Here is a 22,294-nt window from a genome sequence, read left to right as displayed (position 1 = left end):
AAAAATTTTTTCCTTCTGAATTTTGAATTCTAGCTTTCGTATTTCTTCCTTCTATAATAAAATACATTACATTTCCTTTTGTCTATGTGGCTCATATTTGAGGTCTCTTTTGAGAGATCTTATTTTAAAACTGGCCCTCATGAGAAAAATAAGTTCTTCCCTTCTAATTTTCTCCTTTATTCCCCTCCCCATTTCTGTGCGTTCCTGAAATCCGCCCGGGACTCCTGTGAAAATTTCTTGTCCTCTAGGGCACATATGAAGCAAAAAAGACCCATGGTCTCTGCTGGTCAGAGGGACAGAACAGATCACAGGAGAAAATACTGCTTCCTGGGAACCCATTACACGCATGGGCCTCTAGGAACTACATACACATTGTTATCCTGACCAATTGATCATCAACCAATTGCTCATACAAAGAAAGTGGCAGCTTCAGAAACACCTGTTCCCAAATCTAGAGTTTGCAGAGACCAAAGATCTGCATCAGCCCCCAAAGGTGCAATGTCAGTTAACACCTTTCCACAATCCGTCCCTTACATTACAAAGCAGTTTCCCTTGGAACAGGGGAGAGAGTGTGGCTGTCAGAGACACAACCCGATGCCTTGCGTACATACTTCTTCCACACCAAAAGTCCGCGGGAGTCTTCCCCACAAAACCTTCGGGCAATGAGATGAGAGGCACCTAGTTTCATCCTTGATACAGAGCCAGCAGCTGTGACTTTTATCACTACTAAACTCGATCCTCTACTTCAATCATAGGTAGGAACAGTGAGACTCTGGTATTTTGGGGGAGATCATTTATTTAACCAAGATTTAATGAATACTTACTATGTACCAGACACCATTAAGACCCTGACCGATCAAGACAGCACACGGTTACTTTCCTAGAACTGTAAGGGTGGAAAGGCCCCTTTTTTCCATTCTGATGATTATCACAGATGACAGTCTTTGAAGAGTTCCCTTAGACTATTATTCCAGAATAAGATAGGAATATGTCTTGCTAATAAATGGATTAAGCAAATCCATCTGTTCTGAACACTTGAATTTCTTCCTTGGGATCTTATTTTTTTCTACCGGTGTCTTTTCAGCCATGAACATGAGTATCTTTTTCTCATGCCTATATTATCTGTGGTTATTCCTGCCACCACCGTCAGATATCAAACTATTGAGGTAATCCTTCGATAAGGCTGCAGGCAATATTACTTCTTCATTCTTTTATCAGTGTGGTGTGAGTGTGTCTATAGAGATGGGTTTCCTTTAGTCACACCTACTGTCAGTCCTCCTTTAATATAAGTCTTTCCAAATGGAAAAGTTTGGGGGCAGAGGAAGGTATATAAATATTTAAATAGTAAACAAATAGCTTGGGTGGATCTGGATAAATCTGGGGAGTTTGAAAGGGGAAGGAATCAAAGACAATAACAGGTCTTGGGCACATAACCCAGTCTTCACATTTCAAAACAAAATCATCAAGGGGAACGTGTAATTAACAATTTGTTACAGTCACAAGATATGACAGGCCTTTGTTAACATATTAAAAATTACAAATACGCCTACTGATACTTGGCTTATCCTCTTTCTCCTGTACTGAATCTCTAAACTTGCTTGCCTTGCTTTTGCCTCAGTCTTTCACGCAGCAATACTTACTGCACACCTGGTAGGTCCTAGCACCGAGCACTATGAGAGGTACCAGAGATGCAGCTCTGGAGAAGACAGTACCTGGGCATTCTAGGGTCTCACATTTGGTGGCAGAGAGAGAAGGGTAAACATGTCACAGTGCTCTGTGACAAGAGCTAGAACCAAGACACACAGGGGGTGATTTGTAGAGGAAGGAATTCCTCGCCCAGCCATTTTCATCTAGAAAACTTGATAAGTGAAAACAGTAACTTGCTCAGGAATCTTCTAGATTATTTTTGCCCAGGCAACAATTTCAGACTCTCAAGTATACTATATATCACACAGTTCTTCTCTGCTGAAATTGCACTGTATAATTATAAAAATAAGACTTAAAGAATGTCAAACACTTCCTTGTTAAAGTAACTGAAGGCATTTTGACAACACTTCATGGAAAGTTGCATCCCATGTTTCTCATCTGTCCCTTCCAAGTTTGCAGATCTGCAAGAGCAATCAACTGACAACACTTTACAGAGCCTTCTATGAATTGTGGGACACCATTCTCCTCCAAGGAAAAACAAATTTCTCCTCCTGGTTTAATATTATCACTTGGTTGGTAACTTTAGGGTCTTTTCTTTTTCAAAAGCCATGTCAATTTTCCTCTTGGCCATATCCTTTTCTTATTTTCTGATCCCTGAAGATGGTATTGATAATATTTTAGGTAATCCTGGTGGTTGTTAGTTCATTCTCTTAGAATTTTACCGGATTTTATAAAATATATGTGCTTATATTGTCAAAACAGTAAGTAGTGCTCCTGACTTTCTTATGTAAGACCAGAGTGTTTAGATTCAGCTACAGTCAAACAAGTATTCACAATCTGCCAAGTCCTGTGCTAGGTACTATGGCTACAGGCATGGAAGACCCGGCCTTGCCCTCTGGGGGTGCTGAGTCCAGTTACTGGAGGGAGATACATTCACCAGTCAGCACTCCACAGCACAGTCTCCCACACTCAACTCCTTTGCTTCTGTGTTTCACAGGAAATCTCAAAGCAAGAATTTTAATACATATATCCAAAATAGAGCAGAGGAAGAAGGTTTGGGACCAAGGTCATAAGTAAATCTAGGAAAATCTGTTTCTCTTGACAGTAGGGAAATCAACAAAGACAAAATGCCTTCAAATATTTCCTTTAATTCCCCATCCTCTCTTGCCAACCAATTTACTGTCAAAATTGATCTCCCTGTCTGGCCTCCATGGTTGGCAAGGAAAGCCTGAGTCTTGCCTCTCCTCCCTGCTTGATAATTACTGGAGTTATTATTGCATAGTTTTTCTTTCAGGACACTTCAAAATGACTTTCTTGTGTGATATTAACCGCACTGATTTTCACTCCTTAATTCTGACATTCTTTTTAAAGGATTGTTTTTTTCAGGGCTTGCCAGTGCACAATGTTCCCTAACCTCTGTCACAGTGGCTGGCCGATTCCCTCTTCTTCATCTTTTGCTCCTTTCCTGTTGCCCTTGAATTTCTATACTGATCTTTTGAGACTTATTTAGAGCAGACAAGTTTTATTTTGTGGAATTAGTGTTTCTGTTTTGACGGCAATGATGAATCTGCTTTAAATGTTTTCATCTGACCTCAGTCAGTAGCCCCATTCTTAATTCTGCTGGTGGAGGGAGGGTTGGGAATGTTTCCTACTTAAGAGAAGACCAGAGCTTCAGAAACATGGCAGCCAGTCCCGCCTGGAGAGCGTCTAAGCCTTGCCCTGTCTTTCCCCCGGCAAAACTGCTTGGATCCTCTTCCAGGCAGCCAGGGCTTTTTCTTACCTCTGTCCAGCTTGGGATCAGCCTCTCTGCCCATCTCCCACCTTCCTTCCTTCCTCCTCGAAGTCTAACATCTTTTTGAGTAAGGCTCATGCTTCAGGTCAGCTCTCCTCCAGCCAATCTCCCCCTACCCTCAGCCTCCTCACCCCATCCTGTCTCTTCTTCAAAACAAATGCAGATGTATTTTCTCAGAAGTTGTTAGGAAAGCATGCTTCTTGATGAACTTGTTCATCACTGATAACCTGCCCAGGATTGGCTATCTGTATGCAACACAGACAGAGTATGACCCAAAAAACAGTGTGTTTCTATTAAAAATGATTACAGTAAAAGGCACATTACCATAATCCTCCTTAAAGTGTGCTCCCTCGCTTTGAACACACTTGTTTCCTCATTCTTGCCACTTTCTGAAGCAGTTCTGAAAGTCTTTTTTCTTGACTGTCTTTAGTTGTGGCTGATGTGATGTCCTGAACTAATTCAAAACATTTCCTTTTCATGGTCATTTTGATTTTGAGAAAGAGCCAGAAGCTGTACAGCACCAGACCTGGTGAACAAGGTGAACGAAGACACACGGTGATGTTTTTTATAAGCCTGCCTTTCTGTTGGATGGTACTTGGCAGCAACATTCACCATATTTTTGCCTACACCTTGTGAAGACACTCACGAAAGAGGATTGCAGAATTGCTTCAGAAAGTGGCAAGCATGATGGGATAAGTGTATTCAGTGCAAGAGGCAGTATTCTGAGGGGGATGCACAGCAGTGTGCCCTTTAGTATATTACATTTTTTCTAATTTAAACTTGCACTATATTTCTAATCACCCTTTGTATACTTGTATAACATTCACATTAGAGACAAGTCTGGGAGGCTGCCCACTGTCCCATTGGGTCCCAAGTTGGTCCTACAGGACAGGAGAAGTGATTCTAACACTGTCCTTCTGAAAGGACAGTTGGCCCTCACATGCTTTGTCCTTCCCTTGTCTATGCTGGACCATGACATGGAGACTGACATTTATCATTAGTGAAGGCCAGCTACTCTCACTAGAAAGATCAGTTTGTCCCCTGCATCCCCTCTTTTAAACCAGCTATGATTCAGCCTCCTCAGATCCTAACAGCTGGGGGTAGGCTCAGATGTCTGGGGGAGGGAATGAGCCTGCAAATCGCAGATCAGAGCGTGATGATGCTTTGTTGAAGGACTTTATGGAGGGGCTTCTACTCCCTTTAGCTGACCCAAGAAATGCCTGGAGGTGCGGCTCTTCTGTGATAAAATAACAGCTCACTAACCCACTTATTTATTCTTCCCTACTATGTACAGCAATTAAGTGAGTCATTAAAGGTAGCATCAGTACTGTGAGTGGCTGAGATGCATTAGTACAGTATATGAGTTCACCTTCTTATTTCACTCCCACCCTTCCATTCTCACCGCCCAAGCATGCGCGCAGGAGGGGCTTTGAGACAACAGAATGAGAACAGAGAGAGAAAGAGAGAGACCAGAACAGAAAGGTAGAGACGGCTCAGCTGCAGAAGGCAATCAAAGTAGTAAAGAACTCCTAGTTGGTTGAAGGGAATGGTAAGGAACGCTGGGCACTTGGCATCCAGGCTCTGGGACAGCTGTGAGGTGGCAACGGCTAGAGAGTGCAGGCAGGGCTGCAAGAAGGGTTTCTGGGTTGTAAATTGGCCTCTTTAAAGCCTCTCCAGGAAGGCAGGTAAAGAATAGCTTTCTTTCCTACTTTCCATGTCTTTTAACATTTTCTAAATTACTTTTTAATTGCCAGACTATGCTTCTTTATAAGCAACTCAGGGCAAAAATGGGACCAGAAATGGCCCCCAGAATTCTTTAGGCTTGTCCATATAACAAACATTCAGCGTTTTGTGTATGTGTGGTATGGTTTTCTGCAGCTTGCAAAAGGAAACACAGAATTACTGTTTCTTACCCCATGACCAACTTCTCACTTTAGACTTCCTTTCCCCGCTTTCCAGGCCCCCAAAGGAATACAAAAGCTATTCTGGAATGTCTTCCAATGATGCCTGTTCAACCTCCAAACATTTGCAAACTCTCCGCTATATTAGTTAAACAAACAGCAGCAAAGAGGAGTGAAGCATGGCCCTAACCTTAGAGGCCCAGTTACTAACAGCTAAGATGAGCACACAGCAAATCAGTAAGACAGTCGGTGCTGCAGTGGAGGTAGAGGCAAGCTACCACGAGCTCACAATGGGAGATTCTTGAAGAATAAGAAGGATTTACCAGCAGACACAGTGGAGGAGGGAACAGGGTCTGTCTAGCAGCAGCAAATGCACTGTCACCCGGCAGGGGAGAAAAGAACAAAGCTTCATTAGGAAGCTTCTGGGGTGGTGCAGTGACAACAGGTGTCACAGCTGAAGCGTAGACAGATAGCACCACAGAAAGCTTTGCCGGCCATAAGCTGTAGGGCGAGGGGAGTGAAGAGTTACAACAGAGACTGGATCCACTCTTCTTTTTTAAAATGTGTTTCTTGTAGGGGTGGTTTAAAGAGAGACCAGAGGGAGGAGGGCAAAATGGGGAGTTTTGCACTGTTACAAGAACGTCCAAAATATTTAGGAAAAAAGACAGCGGCAAGGGAAAGAGAGGGGGAGCATACAGGCGAAGAAATGCTTTGGAAGAGGGCGATGGAAGGATGAAACTTTATGCATCAGGTTGGGAAACAGAGGTTTCCAGATGAAGAAAATGTCCTGAGATTATTCTATTCCTTCTATGGGCAACTAATCTATATGTTTCCTTAAATAAAATGGAGACTACAGAAAGAGAACTAGGCTTTGGATAAAGGTAAATGCATATAATTTGGGGGCTGTGAAGCATAAGAACTCCAAAAAACATCCAGCTAGAATGCTCAATAACACAGGACAGACAGGCTACAATTATATCTTGTTTTGTTTTTTTCGTTTTGTTTTTCTTCCAGTACCAGGAATCGAACTCACAACCTTTGCTTTAGCTTTGCCACTGAGCTAAATCCCCAGCCCCAGGCCACAGTTATGTCTCCTTCATTACCGACCTTCTCTACCAGGCAGATGTAAGACATACAAGGCATTAATGCCTGCAAACGGGGCCCTTGAGGAATGTTAAAGTATTTTATAGACTTTTGTCTTGACATTGATCTAATTCATGTAGGAGCGGGTCACGTCTAATAACTGATGGTGTGCGCCTACAATGGTGAGATGAAATTCCCTCATTTTTCTAAAATCTGAATATTTTGCAGCCTTAGATCTTATCATGTTTATATTAAGAGCTATAAACTGGATTAATCTTCTCCCTTGGCCAATCGATAGCCCTACGCTTTATTTTTCTCTCCTGAAAAAGAAGCTGTTTGGAGGAATTGAAAGCAGAGGTTAATGACAGGAAGAGAAAACTGTTCAAACTGTCTTCGCTTAGAAGACAGTCTAGTTGGTAGCTCCCAGAAATGGCCAGATTAACCTACTGTGAGTTTTATCTCCAGAAGTGGAGGAACAGATTAGACAGCAGCAAGCCAAATTCCTAGTGATTTTATTATTTGAAAGAGGTTTTCCTATATAGATTTACATATAAATACCAGCCACTTTCTGATGAGTGAGAGAAAATGTAAGAACTATTTTTAAAAAAATCTATTTGAATCCAGACTTAATGCCAGAACCCACTGGCCTAAAATTAACTAAAACTTGTTTCCAGTTTCCAACAGTAACGTGCGTCTCCTTTTCCCTAGACTTAGCATCACTTATGTTTAAACTTACATGTAAAAGGTCCCAGTAACCTTTGCCAACAGGATGCTTAATTGGGTAGTAACTCACATTATAGTGGATCTCTGCCAACTCTTCCTCTGATTCTATACTTCCATTTGCTGGTGGTTCAAAAGTAGCTCCTTGGTTTTCATCTTAAAACAATCCATTGTGAAGTTTTCAGATATTAGTGAGATGACATCAGGTCCTTTCTGATGAAAGCCTTCTAGGAAAAAATAAGCAAGCTCTGTTCATGGAACATTAAATCAAAACAAAGCTCATCCTGGGACTGTCTCAGAACATTCTGTTGAAATTAAATTCTGTACCTGCCAGAGAATGTGCTATGGTCCCCAAGGTGTGTTCGGAAGGCTCACGGGGTGAGTTAACCTGCGTCAGCCCTAGATTTCTAACATTTCCTGTCTTGCTGGAAGATTAAGGAAAGACTAGACACAGGAAGTGGACTCGGGAATGGGCTCTGCTGCTGGGAGGTTAGCTCTCCAGGTACTGATTCCAAGGGGGGGTTTCTCAACTCCATAGCATTGCCCGGTGTACAGAACAAGGGGAAAATGACTCAGAAACTGTGTAATGCTGCAGGGGCTCAGGGCTACATCATGGGTATACTAACTGGGGAACTGCAAAACTAAGCGCTTATCCTGGTTTGACACTAACTGCACAAGTCACTTGCTACCTCTGAGTTTTAACCTCCTCTAAAAATAATAAGAGCTAGAATGTGTTGAATACTTCCTATGTTCCCAGAACTATTCTTAGCATCTCTGTCCGGTCTTAATCCTGATTTCTCCTGTGGGGTATGACCATCACCATCTCCATTTTGCTGACGAGGAAACAAAAGTGCATGGAAGTTATATTATTTGCTCAAATGGACAAAGTCAGAAATGACAGCTTGCATTCTGACTCTGGCAGACAGAGTAGCTGCTGGCTCCGCCCTTATCCATGTCCGTGGTACCTTCTAGAATGAAGTTAGGGGCTGGAGGAACACCAGGGTCCTCTGGGACCTACCTGGGTGTGGGAAAAGGGCCCTACTTCTGGACTGGGAGTCCACAGCCTTCAGCATGACCTCCTTCCTTCCATCTAAGCACACCTGCTGGCATTATGTCCTGCACTGCAGGGCTTCGTTTGGCCCCTGTGCTCCACAGAAATGCTGGCCAGGGCTGCCTTCTGCTGAGCATGTGGGTGAAGTCAAATCTGAGTGCTAGCGGACCTCGGAGAAATGAAGCTACTGGATTGCTGGCCACAGAGGAAAACTCTGCAGCAAGAAGCTGCCAACTGCAGGGAGACAGGAACCGCTGCAAAGCAGAGGGTGCAGCTGAGGCTGGCGCTGGATCTTAGGGCCAGAGCCTGGCCAGGGACCCAGTAAAACCAATAGCAGAAGCGGGAGCTAGAAGGAGAAACCAAATTCAGGCTCAAAAAGTAGCATGGGTGTCGGGGAGGGGGGCCACTGAGGCAGCGGAGGCTGTCAGGAGGTGAGGGTGCCTAGTGAGAAGAGGAAGGAAGCACAGGCAGTCCCCAGAAGGACCTCGAACAAAGGGGTCAAGAGGGTGACAGTCAAATTTCCCTCGGTAGCCCCGGAGCAGCAAAAGCCCTAGCGTAAGCCCTGAAATGGAATGAGAGGGAAACGCAGAAAGCTGCGAACAGCTACCGAGGAGAGGAGGAAGTGGGAGATGCGCCGCTTCCTGTAGCAAGAACGCTGACAAAGCTGGGTGGGGACTAGTCCCTGGGCTGCAGCCGCCCGCTACACATACACACAGCGCTGCCGCCGCCGCTCTGTGGGCGACTCCTACTACTGCTGGACGGCTGCGCCGGGCTGGGCTGAGCTCGCTGCAAGCAACAGCAGCTCCGCGAGGGGAAGCCGCTCTCTTCCGACCGAGCCCCGGAGCCAAGGTAAGGGACACGTTTTCCACGCTGCTCCTTTCTGACGGAGGGGGCGGGAGGGGGAGAAATGACCAGTGCCTGTGGGTTCTTTTTATTTTAGGGCAGATTTCTACGGGAAGCTGGATGAGTTGCTTCAGGATTTGGGGGAAATGATTAGAAAGGCTTTGGAGGATGATGGTTAGATGTGTGACACATTTTCTTAAAACAAAATCCCTCCTCCGTGCCTAGCTTTGGTGACTTACCAGGAAAACAGGCTGAATGTGAGAAGCGGTTTGCCCAGCTTGGCGGGGAGGAGAGAAGCAGGGCTGAGTTGGAATCAGCTGGAGCTGAGACCTGGGTCTGGCATCCGAGCTGCAGTCCCCAGGCTGAGGGGTGTGAGTGGTGGGAAACGTTAGGCGCATTCTCTCTTTCACCGTCTCTGCTTTGCAATACAATGGCTGTGATTTGGCTTTTGGGGGTAGCGGTTTAAATCCTTTTGTCCTGAGATTTGATTTTTTTTTTTGGCCAACAAAGTCGATTTGTGTCCAGGAGGGACAGTATTTACCTTTGAAAAACGGCATCTTCCTCCCTCAGCTCTGTGAGGCTGTCTTCAGGCAAGCCTCTGAAACAGCTACCATTTGCCAGTGGGTCTTAGGCTGAAGTTCCCTCCTTGTTCCCGGGAACGTGGCGGTCTAGGGAGAGTAAGTGATGTAGGCACGGATGTGATGTTTACGTGCATTTAATGCATCTCTAGGTCAAGGTGGAAGTTAACCTCATCGGGGAGAAAATGTAAACGTGAGCTGGGCAGTTCCTTATGGGTAGACGCCGTAGAAACTAGTACAACCCGGACTAGTACAATGCAAGCGAAATTATTGTTCTTTAATTTCCTGAGCAATGGGTACTCTTAATGAGTGTCCTGAGTTGTTCATATTTATGAATGATTGATAAAATACGGTTAGAGCTGAGATTGTAAGGTTCCTTTGGCAGGATATATAGGAGAAATAGTTTAATAGCCTCGCGTAGCATGATTTTTTTTAAAAAATCAAGCTTTGTATCTTCAACAAAAAGTGTGGTTAAGCAATAATGGTTATTGATAAAAGGGTTTTGTTTGGATTTTTATAATGAAATGAGGTACTTTTTCAAAAGAAGAGAAAGAAAATCGCTTATCCTGGAGTAAAAAAAATAAAACGGCATATGTTGATGCTCATAAATTCTTAAATACAAGTTTTAAGAGAGTAAATAATACCGATTGAGAATGTATATACCCTCCTGATGGTCCCTCGGGGGAAGGCGGTCGGGGGTTGCAGTTTTTGTTGTTTTCGTTTCGTTTTGCTTTGTTTTTGCCATCTTTATGATATTGACTTCGCTCCCTGGAATTTGTCGAGTAGCATTTTCAGAGACAGGAAGCTTATACTGATACTAAAGAAAAATGTCTATTTTTTTTTTTCCTGAGGCTTTTCATTAAAGTAAACCTGCACCATTCCTAAGAGACAAAGTATTACTGATATTGAAACCACAGAGCCAGTCTGAAAGATTCACTGAATTTATGCAAAGCTGTGGGCAAAACAGGGCATGTCTCAGATTCCACAGTTCCACCTCTTTGCATCTCATCCTCAAGTGAAATATGTAACAATAATCTTCCCAGATAGGAGATTTGGGCTGGGTCACAGAGACCCGTCATCAAACTGCATGGCATGAAATGAGGCAGACCGCTGGGGATCTGGGCTGGACTTTGGTATCCATCCATGTACAGGCTGTAGTCACTAGACAGTGCCAACACCCTGCTTTGTTTGGGGAGGTATAGAAAATGTGCATTACTCCTCTGTGTGTGCTTCACACAAAGTAGGAAAATAAAACCTTGACCGATAGGCGCAGTAGCGTCAAGAGGGCCCCCTGCTACCTTTCCGACAACCACTAAGAGGTGCCTATTTTCTGTACAGCACAAAGCATTTCCTTAATTGTTCAGTTCTAGCTTGAAGCAGAACGTTAGTAACAGCGCACCAGCAACTATGATGGTAGCATGTTTAGGGAAAAGATGAATATGCTCCTGTGTTGCAAAATTAGACTATTTTCACTGATTCTGGCCATATGGAATATTGAAAGACATAATGCTTTTGCTCAGAGTATTCAGTGGCTTGGGAGGGAGTCGACTGCAATTTTAATTGTGTCTTTCCTCCTACCATATGGCCAGCGGCTGAATGGGATCGTGATTCCATTATTTCGTGGCCAGCCCTGGGCTTCAGATGGTGGGCATGTAGTGGGTGTGCTTGCTCGGCTGACTTTTTTTAGTAGACTTCAGAAGGAAGACCCAACTTTTAAGTCTAAAAGCTCTGTAGTCAAAGCAGAAAGCCTGCTCACAAAAGACTTCTGTGGGTAGAAGAAAAGAACACCAGGGAGTGGAAAGAACAGAGGCTTCCAAGCCAGGCAGATCCAGCTTTGACTCCTTCCTACCTCTGCTTCTTACTCTTGACCCGATGGATTAATTACTTTACAAGCCTTCGTGGGTTCATTGTAAAGAGGGATCAGTAGTACACAGTTTTTGTTTGGCTTGGGTCTTGCTTTTGTGTGTAGATAAACAAGTGCTTAGCACAGAGAAGATAGTGAAGGGCCATGTTTTTTCTTCCTTGCTGGCATAAGGCAAGGTTAGTATAGCTTTAATCTTTGCCTGTAAGTGTAGAGGAGACTTTATTGTGAAAAAATATTCATCACATAAAATTTCTCATTTCAACCATTTTTAAGTGTACAGGTTTGTGATATTAATTACAATCACTTATCGTGTGAGTCACCCATCCATCCACAGAACTCTTTCAATTTTACAAAATGGAAAGAAACTGCCCCTGTGAAGCAGTAACTCCTCATTCTGCTCACCTCCTAGGCCCTGGTAAACACCATTTACTTTGTCTCTAGAATGTGATTCCATAAGTGGAATCAGACAGTAGTTGCCCTTTTGTAACTGGCTGAATTCACTTTGTGTACTGTTGTCAATGTTTATCCATGTTGTAGCACATGTCAGATTTCCCTTCTTTTTAATGGCTGAGTAATATTCCACTGTCTGCATATACCACATATTATTGATGCATTCATCCTTTGATAGACACTTGGACTGCTTTTTGGTTATGATAAATAAGGCTGCTATGAGTACAGGTGTACATATATATGTTAGAGTTCTTGTTTTAACCTTTGGATGTCCAGAAGTGCTGGACTATAATAATTCTGTGTTTAATTTTTGAGGAACCCCCCCCATAGTAGTTTCTACAGCAGCTGGCTCCATCAGATGTGCACAAGGGCTGCAGTGTCTCCACATCTCACCAACACTTGTTTACCCAATGGGTAGGAAGTGGTATTTCATGGTGCTCTGATTGGTGATTAGTGATGTTTCACGTGCCCATTGGTGCTTGCCATATCCTCTTTGGAGAAATGTCTTTTTCAAGTCCTTCACTGCTTTCTTTCTTTCTTTCTTTTTTGATCCCAGGAATTGAACTTATGCCCTTGTGCTTGCCAGGCAGGTGCTGTGCCACTGAGCTATATCCCCAGCCCTTTTACTGCTTTCTAATTGGATCATTTTTGAGGAGACATTTTTAAATGGTGGGCTCTCTTAACATTATATCATTAGATTATGATTATAATACTTGTGTTTAATCTGTATAAGCCTCATCCCTGCCCAAATTTGTACTTTTCTTAAAAGGTGAAAAATCGGAAGGCAAAAGCAAGACAATATACTTAGGTGCTGCTGACGGGTGATCTCCAAAGCCTGATCATGTAGTTCAGCCCTGCGCGTGGACCATTTCACTAGTGATCTTGCTGGTCAAGTCACAGATCAGTCCACCGCCAAGGTGTCACTGGGAGGCTGTTACCTCAGCTGCTTTTGGGTCCGTCCCCACTCATTGGTGAAGCGACTCAGGATGAAAAAAAAAGGCCTAATAACAGAGTCAGAAAAAAAAGGAAAAGTTAAAGTACTAAATTGTTCTTGCCTTTAAAATGACCAGCATTTTAAATGCCCATGTAGAGGGGCTGCTGTAATTAAACAAGAAATGAGTTTCTGAGATAAGTTTCTGTTAACAGAACGTGATTCTAATCCAGATTTCACTTTCAAAAATAAAGAACCTTTCTGTTTCATTTTCTACTACAGATTTCATTCCTAAGCCCTAAACCAGTGAGTGAGGCAGGATGTGGCTGGGAGGAGAGCTGGGCGTAAAGACTAAGGCGGTCTCTAGAAGGGCAGCAGTATCTGACCTTGGTGGTGGGGCAGACACTGACTTTGCAGGGTTTGAGGAGCCCCTGAGTGACTATGTTAACTTTCTGCAGTGCCCTCTGTGCATGAGTGATGGGGAAATGGCAGTTTGCAGTTCATGATCCTCAGTTTTCTTTACTTTGCAAATCTATAATCCTACAATCACTATGACAACCCAGGAAGCTTGCCTTACTAGGCCTAGATGAGAGAAGAGAGTCACAGAATGTTGTAGTTTGTGTCTTGATGTCCCCCCAAAGCTTCATGTAGTCATGGGGGGTGGGCTTTTCAGAGATGGCTGTATCTGGAGTGTGTGATGCTGGGATTGAGGATGTGTGATCAGTTTAGTGATTGGTTTGGCACTGCCCTAATCCCAGCAGCCTAGATAGAGTAGAAAGGAGGCAGAAAGATGCTATTAAAGTCGCTTGTTGCTTTTGCTGTCTTCTACCGCCATGAATGATTGCCTGCCTGCCATGTGCCACCCAGCCTTGGAGCCAGCGGATTATGGACTGAAACCTCCACAAACTGTGAGCTAAATAAACCTTCCCTCCCTTAACTTTGGGCTCAGGTATTTTGTCTCAGCAATGGAAAAATGTAACTAAGACTCAGAGTTATAGTCACCCTTTGCCTCTAAAGTAATAGTTAATTAACCTAATTTGTTCCGTCTACAATGTATACATGTAGGGAACCATCCCATTATACCCCATAAGCACATTCAGTCATTATTTATCCATTAAAAATAAAATAAAAAGACTTAGTCCTTGGGCTGAGACAGTGTAGAAGAGTAAAGCTGAAAATGACCTGGCGTGACCCAGCCTCTATTAACCCTACACTGCCACCATGGTGGATAATGAAGTAGACCTGGAATTCAGAGTCGTCCAGTTGATTACTACATTTCCCAAATCTTGCTGTTTTTCTTCCTCCCATGCTAGAGCAAATGGATAAAGTCTTTTTACCTTGTCCTTCTTAAAATCGTTTGTAAGACTGAATTATTTTGTTGGAAAAAAGAGGGTAAATTTAAATTTAATACCCTATTAAATACAGAGTTTGTGTGTCCAAATTTATTCCAGAGTAAAGATACCAATGTGGGATAGAGGTTCAGATTTTCTGGTAAGTGTATTAGGTATATATGATTCCTAAAAACCCTTATTTTAAGTAGAACAAATTGAGTTTAATGGGAATCAGGGTTCAGATGAGCTCCAAAGATCTTTGTTAAATCTTTAAAAAGAGAATCCTCAGTTATCAAATTTTCATGATAACATGTTTGTTAGAAGTGGTACCATTGTGTACTAAAGTTTGAGGTAAGACAGGACCAGGCTTGTTATCTCTCTTTTTTAAAATTTTATTGGTACATTTTAGATATAAATAATAAATATCATAGGGAATTTATACCTATACATGACATATTTTGATTCTTCTTTTTTCCCCATTCCCCTACCCTCCTTTCAACCCCTAACTCTAACCCTGACCCTTCAAATCCCCTTCTTATTTACAAATCTTTGTCTCCATTTTATCCTTTTCTCATTTTTTCTTTTCCTTTCCTTCCATTTCCCCTCCCTCCTCCTTAGTTCCCCTCCCCATTTGAACATTTTCTTCTTATTTCACAATATCTGTGACACATTTTGGTCCTTTTGTACACTTTCAGTTTCTCACATCAGAGAAACAATGCAGTATTGATGCATGTGTGTCCCATTTATTTCACTTAAGAGTGTGATTTCATGATGCATTAATTTACCTAGAAATGGCTCAAGTTTATGCTTCTTTATGGCTGAGTAGTACTCCATTGCATTCACAAACCACATCTTTTTTATCAGTTCATCAGTTGATGGGCATTTGACCTTTTTCCCAGACTTAGCTATTACAGACTGTGCTGGCATCAACAGAACTTTATTCTCACAGTTCAGGAGACTGAGAAGTCCAAGGTCAAGGTGCCAGCAGATTAGATGTTTGATGATGCCTTCTGTGTGTCTTTATGCTGGAAGGACTAGCTACCTCCCACGCTCTCTTTTATAAAGGGCACCCATCCCATTTATGACCTAATCACAACCTCCATATGTTCCACCTTCCACTGTAACCCCACTGGGGTTCAGATTCCAACATATGGCTTTTGGGGGACACAAATATCTAGACCACAACATTATTCATTTTCTTTTTCTTCCTTTCTAGATCAAATTAACATAGGCTTTCCTTCAAGAGCAAATTCTCTAATTATATTCTTCTTCCTTTCCCTGCTTAATGTCTACGTGATTATGTTCTGACATAATGCAACTCACTGCAACTTGGGGTGCTTAGAGAGGACATATCTCTTTTGGACATATTTGGTTTCTTCTTTTATTGGTCCTTCCCTTTTATTTTAAACGTGTTTCATTTTTCCATGCACCATGAATTAATTAAAAATGAAGGAAACAAAGCCGGGCATGGTGGCGCACACCTGTAATCCCAGCACTCGGGAGGCTGAGGCAGAAGGATTATTGCAAGTTCAAGACCAGCCTGGGCTGCAAAGTGAGCTCAAGGCCAGCCTGAACTGTATAGCGAGACCCTGTCTCAAAAAAAAAAAAACAAGAAAAAAGATAGAAAGTAAGGAGGGAAACAGACCTCTTGCCAACAATGCTTTTCCTTGACTTTTCTAATCTCTACTGATTCTCTTGTTTTCTTCCGACCTCTTTAAAGGGTCCCAATCTCCATCCCCTCTGGTGCCTGCTCCTTCAATGGTGTTCTCAAAACTGGGTTGTTTGGCCACTTCATTTCTCCCTCCTGGCATCACATCCCCTCTTGTCATTTCAGTCATGGCTGTGTGTGTCGAGCCCACCTGATTCTCCACCTGACCTCACCCTTCCCTCTAAGTTTGCACAGCAAGGAGTCCCGCCATCCTCAGACCACCCAACCCTCCGACATGTAAATTCACACAGCCAGGATCACGCCCACCAATGCCTTTCTGACCTTTCAACCGAGCTCCTCACCTGATTCCGTGCTGTTGGATGCCACCCTCCACTTCCCATTTGAAACTCAGTTTCACCTTCTTCCTCTCTAAGCACCCCAAGTTGCAGTGAGTTGCATAGCGCTTTACCCTGTGATTGGAAATGTGTCCTGACGCTGCCTGCTCATCCGTGTGGACAGCCAGTGTCTCAGCCAGGCCTCCTATTGTGTGAAATAACCTCCAGCAGGTCCTGTTGTAAGGAGCAATCCTAGTGGCCCCCTCCCTGTGACGCCTTCTTGTGCTTTTTCCTTCTTTCCCTCGTGAAAAACAATCTTTACCTTCTCTGTATCTCCTGATCCTTCATCACAATATTGAGTCCATCCTAGTATGTAGATCTAACACAGCCTTCAGCATTTTCCCCCTCTTCCTAAGATGCGGCAAGCTCCTGAGGGCAACAGCCACATCTGGTTTTATTTTATCGTCATCAGCTTCGTGGCACACAATGCAGTTTGTGTATCTGCCATTTATTTAATGACCTTCTTGAGTGACTTCCCCCTCCCCTGGGGAACTGGAAATGAACCCAGAGTCTTCACACTGAGCTATGTCTGCCTTTTTGTTTTTCTACTCCCTTCTTTCCATTTTGAGACAGGATCTCATTAAGTCACCAAACTGATGAAGCTGGACTTCAAGTTATTTTCCTGCCTCAGCTTCCCAGAGTGCTGAGACTATAGCCATGCACCACAATCCTTGGCTCACAGACTCTTTTTTTTTTGGTTGCAGAGTGAGCTAGACCTAGTCCTTACTCTCTGGAGTCCACACACTTCTGGGGAACACAGACAAATACAGAACTACTCACAATTCAGTTAGTCTCTCTGTCCACAAGGTTTATGTAAATGTCTGCAGTGTGCCACATGCCCTCAAAATGCCAGGGAGACAAGAGAGAACTACAGCCAGTTCTTTGTTTTCTTGGAACTTACATTCTGGTTTTGAGAGATATTCAGCACCTAAGCTAGTGATTTGCAGATCTAGCTACACAAGAGAAATCGTGATGGGTACTTTACAAAAAGTATCCGTGCCCCAGGCTCCCTAGAAGCAAGTTGAATGACAGAGATGATGCACAGGACAGCAGTGGTAAATGGGGACATCAGCTTTGCTGAGCAGTCCCTGAAAAGCTCTCTGAAGAGGTGAGAGTTGACTTACTAAGACCTAACCGGTGGTGAGGAGTCAGCCATAAGCACAACATGATCTGGGCTGGGCGTTGCCTCCATGCAGAAGGTGTATGTGCGTTTCTGCAGTAAGGATGGGGTAAACTTCAGAGGAAATGTGATGTCCTGCACATACATGGAATGATCAAAAAAAAAAAATGATCAATTAAATAAAAATGTATTACAGTACAGCCCATTGCCTTGAACCTCTCTCATAAGATTCCCCCTCATTTCAGACACATTTCTCCCATCATGGCTACCCCTTTCTGAAGCAGTTCCGTAAGACTTCTTTTGTGAGGGTCTTTATGGGGTGCAATAAAAAAATGCAGTGAATGATGCTGCTGAGTATCATCTGGTGGAAAGGCAGGCTCATAACCATTACAGTACATCCTTATCCACCTTATTCACCAGATCTGTGACCTCCAGCTCGTTCCCAAAGTCAGAATGACCATGAAAGGCAAACATTTTGAATCAGTTCAGGACACTGAGGTAGCCAGACAGTTCAGCTAAAGACACTCATGAAGGAGGACTTCCAGAACTGTTTCAGAAAGTGGCAAGAATGATGGGAAAAGTGTGTTCAAAGTAAGAAGAGTATTTGGAGGGGGATTAATGGCAATGTACCTTTTATTATAAAACATTTTTAAAACTTAAGTATTCACTCTATTTTTTAATCATACTTTATAACATGTACAATAATTTAGAAAATGTTTTCCTCTGTGGAAAGTGGATTTTCAATTAAACTAGGTAGCCATTCTCTTGAGTACTTGGCATGGGTCAGATTTTATGTAGATAAAGTTGATTCCCACCGTCTGGAAGACTACTCCATTTAAAGATATATATATGTTTCCTACACTACAATCAGCTCTATGGGTCTTGTTGTCTGAATTAAATACCATTCTTATTGTTTAAAATAACCTTAGAAAAAAGGGGAAAACCCAGAAAACAATAACTTGAGGTAATTGGTATTATGTCATAGATGAATAGAGAAAAGAAAGCAATTATTTCTGTCCTTAATTCTGTGTGTGGGAACCAAGGGAAACCTCACAGAGGACGCAAGCAAACCAGAGTAAAGGCCTCACTCGCGTTTGAAGATCCACAGATTTCAAGAGTTAAGTTGGGAGCCAGCATTTCTGAGCATTCAATTTGTGCCAAATACTCCATATCCATTACTGCTTCTGATTAGTTTTTAAAATAATCCTAGGAGGCAAAGACAATATTTTTCTACCAGATTACTTTTGGCTACAGGTAAAAAGAAAGGAAAAGTGCCCTACCACCATGGTTTAAGCAATAGGAAACTTATCTCAAGACCTTAATGAAGGGAGGGCAGACTCAGAGGTAGTTATTTAGTAGCTGGACAATGTTCTTAGCAAACTGAATTCTTTTCTTCCTTCCATTATAGCCCCTCAGCAGATTTGCTGTGTGAGGCCGGCTGCCTTGGCTCTGTGGAGGAGATGACTATCTTTTCAGAAAGGCAGATTTCAGTGTGTACAGCCGCAGTAAAGGGGCTAAATTCTTCTCAGACAACTCTTTTTAAAGGGACAGAACAACTTCGCTGAACATAACAATATGTGATATAACAACCATTGTCAATTCCTATCATCTTGTTTTGAAATCCTGTGTTGTTTTTATTGTTTTTTGTTGTTTTGTTTCTGTCTTTGTTGTTGTTATTTTGTTATTTTTTTCTCTTTAAAATAAAGGGACAGAACAGCTCCCTCCAGCAGAATTCTCTTCCCAACTCACAGGCCGCCATAGGCATTAGTGACCAGGAGAATGGACCCACTGTGCTTGCTCATTTAAGTTTCCTCATGAGGCAGTAGAGCACCCAGCTTCTTGGGACAACCTGGTCCCCAGGCCCCAAGAACAAAGTCTGGTTTTATTAGCAAGAAAGGAAGGTTACTTGGCACTGCATAGGCGGCCGATAGAGTTTGACTCTATTATTATTTCTACTTGATAAGTAAAGATACCAAGACTCAAAAAGGCGAAATAACTTACCAAGACCACACAGGTTTGAATTGAATAGTTCCCATGGAGCATTTCCCTTTGACAGAATCTCTCTCTCACTCTCTACTTGCTTTTATTGGTGGCGATGATCTAGGTAGGATGGAGAAAGAATTAAGAAGGAAAACACAGAAGGCTGAAATGAGACAAAGTAAAGAATAGCCAGCCTTTCTAAACAGAATATTCCAGAAAGAAATACATCAGCTCCTAAAAAAAGTAGTAGAGACAACATTTAATTTAGACAACCAGCACTGCATTTCTGTATTGTAAAAGAATATATATAATTAATTTTGAGTCTTCCTGACTGGTCATTTCAATCAATTTGATCTAAATAAAATCCACCTTGGGTTGAGTAATGAACTCCCAGAGACCAAGGCTCCCGTGACTAAAGTCTGTAGTCTGACTTGCATGAAAACCTTGTTTTCTTTAGACAGGCATCTATTTTGTTGATGACAGCACCTATAAGAGGGATGAATAATCTCGGGGAGTTCCGATTATGCACTATTTAGATAATAGGGTTCCACTTTCCAGCTCCATAGGCCACTCATGCAGTACCATTAACATTGCCCTTCCTGCACGCTGCCTACTTCTCCTCTGATATATTTGAGAGGCGACACATGAGGCAGCAATAGCGAAAAAGGAAGATTTGGAAAAAAAGGAGATTTCAGTGGGATCGCTGCCATGACAGTGTTTTGACTGCTCATCTCTACGGTGTGTGTCTGTGCATTTTCACCATCGCAGACTGAGCATTAATGGTAGGAGTACTTTGCGGTAATAAATGACTGAGTACCTCCTACTCTTACATTTGCATTTTTAAACAGGAAAGTAAAGTTAATTTCTAGGCTTTGCCAACAGAGCTCTGTTTAAGAAAGCCATTTATACGATCTCTGTAGAACCATGAAGAAAAAAAATGTGAAAAAATTTAATCAAGAAGAAAAAAAAAACCCTCATTGTCATTTTAGATCTCTTTTATTTTTGAGAAATAAACTGATCCTTTGCCATTTTTTAAAATCTCATGAATGTTGATTGTGTTTGGGAATATGCCACATATGGGCATGAAACCATTTCACTAAGCATTTTATCATTTTTTCCTTCAGAAAAGATTCGATATTGAAAAGCTTTAAGGCATTTTAAATTAAAATAGGACAAATTTAAGAAAAGGCTAGAATTCCTAGGCAAAAAAGAAAAAAAAAAACCCTAATCTTTCTTTTAGTATGTCTTAAAATAATCCTAAAATATAGTAGTGTAGAAAAATAACAATCTAAGATATAACATACAGGACAGCAAAGTAGTTAAAGGATTGGTTTGGAGTCAGAATCTCTTGGACAAATAAATGGTTTTAAGTTTCTGTGCATGTTTCCTCATCTGTAAAATGGGAAATAATAATGATGATACCTACTTCACAAAATTGGAGAAAATTACAGATGTAGAGTGTTTATTTAGCATGCTGCTTGAATTATAGTCATTATCCAAGAAGTGTAGCTATTGTTTGTATAATTGTTATTGTTACTACAAATCTGCCGTCGATTATCTTTTATTTTATCCAAGGAGTTCTTACCATTTTCTAGCAGAGGTGATTATTACGGCCCAGTGTTAATCACAGGTTCTCAGATCTTGGAGTTTGGAATCAAACAAGGAGAACTATTCCCTGGGACAGTCAGATGTTGATGTTTTGACCTAGTGGAGTTAGTCTCAGATTTGCGCCATTCGTTCAGGAATCCATGGACCCGGCCGTAACTACTTCCCCTTTTCCTTCTCCATCTCATAAGCTTGCACTTCCCTGCCCACTTTCATTAGGTGTGGTCCTGTGCCTTGCAGTGGCCAGTGACATGTGAGCCTCAGAGCTGGGTGTCACCTCCAGGAAGAAGCCGGAAGAGCCCGGCAGCAAGCACGCCCTTGGCCCTGGGCAGTGGTACAAGGATGGCAGCGGCGGCTGCCCTCTTAAACCAGGGTCTTAAGTAAAGATAATACCAAGGAGGTCTCTCCTTTGTCCAACAGACAGAGTATGAGAGAATCAAGCTGTCTGACACTGCGTTATTTGTTACCTCAGAAGACTCTAGTTTATCCTGACTTCTCTGGTTTTCTCTTTTAAAAAATGTATCATTGGTAACAGTACAGAAAATGCAGAGCTCTTTGAATGATAAGAGTAATTTTATTTCGTTTTACTTCATCTTTTAATCTTGATTTGCAGTACAGCATGTCTACAGTACGTGACGATTGCATCCCTTGTGTGCAATTGGTCCGTGCACGCAACACCTCAATTCTTCTTTCATCCCCTTCGGTTTCATCCCCTTCCTCCATCTCCTGGTCACCTTGCCATCTGCAAAAGACCTGTCTCCCTGTTTCCTCTTATCTGTCTTTTGGGGCTGGGGATTTAGCTCAGCGGCACAGCACCTGCCTGGCAAGCGTGAGGTCGTGAGTTTGATTCCCAATACCAGAAAAAACAAACAAACAACAAAAAAAAGAACCTCTTATCTGTCTTTTATTTTGCTCTTTAATTTACTTATACTTTGGATTTCTTATATGAGAGAAACCATGTGATATTTAAGCTTATGTGTCTGATTTAATTTTAAATGACTGTGTGTGTATAATGTTGTATTATATGTTAGTATCAAGGGATTTAACTTCAGTGGGTTTACAATAATAGGTTAATAATTCCCATTTAAGTTTCCTTTAAAATTAGGTTCATTTCCATTTCACACAGAGGAAACCAACATGCTAGGATTATCAGCCTATCTTCTTTGTAGGAGTTAACAGTAGCACCAAGGTCAAAACTGAATTCCAGGCCAGGCGTGGTGGTGCACGCCTGTAGTCCCAGCACTTGGGAGGCTGAGGCAGGAGGATGGTTGCGAGTTCAAGACCAGCATGGGCTACAAAGTGATCTCAAGTCCAGCCTGAACTGCATAGCGAGACCCTGTCTCAAAAATACAAAA

At 42.4% G+C, this 22,294-nt stretch overlaps 1 protein-coding gene and 1 long non-coding RNA gene across 3 annotated transcripts in view; one reads left to right on the top strand and one right to left on the bottom strand.

The window, feature by feature from the left end:
* Positions 1–7,366, bottom strand: part of LOC102012834 — a 13,663-nt gene extending 6,297 nt beyond the window's left edge. Inside the window, exon 1 of the long non-coding RNA XR_001232647.1 lies at positions 7,217–7,366. This is a non-coding gene — a long non-coding RNA (uncharacterized LOC102012834). The remainder of the gene's footprint in view (positions 1–7,216) is intronic.
* Positions 7,367–8,847: 1,481 nt separating this feature from the next.
* Gng2 (guanine nucleotide binding protein (G protein), gamma 2) overlaps positions 8,848–22,294 on the top strand; it is a 103,539-nt gene continuing 90,092 nt past the window's right edge. Inside the window, exon 1 of one of the 2 annotated variants that reach the window (XM_013510328.1) lies at positions 8,848–9,043. The gene's annotated coding sequence lies outside the window, so the exon portion shown is untranslated. The remainder of the gene's footprint in view (positions 9,044–22,294) is intronic. The other variant, XM_005376788.2, reaches the window with a different exon arrangement.

The sequence above is a fragment of the Chinchilla lanigera genome, unplaced genomic scaffold, assembly GCF_000276665.1.
Source record: "Chinchilla lanigera isolate Chin_1 unplaced genomic scaffold, ChiLan1.0 scaffold00008, whole genome shotgun sequence".
NCBI classification, from domain to species: domain Eukaryota; kingdom Metazoa; phylum Chordata; class Mammalia; order Rodentia; family Chinchillidae; genus Chinchilla; species Chinchilla lanigera.
Note: the sequence above shows the minus strand (reverse complement) of the source record. Positions and strands in the feature narration are given on the sequence as shown.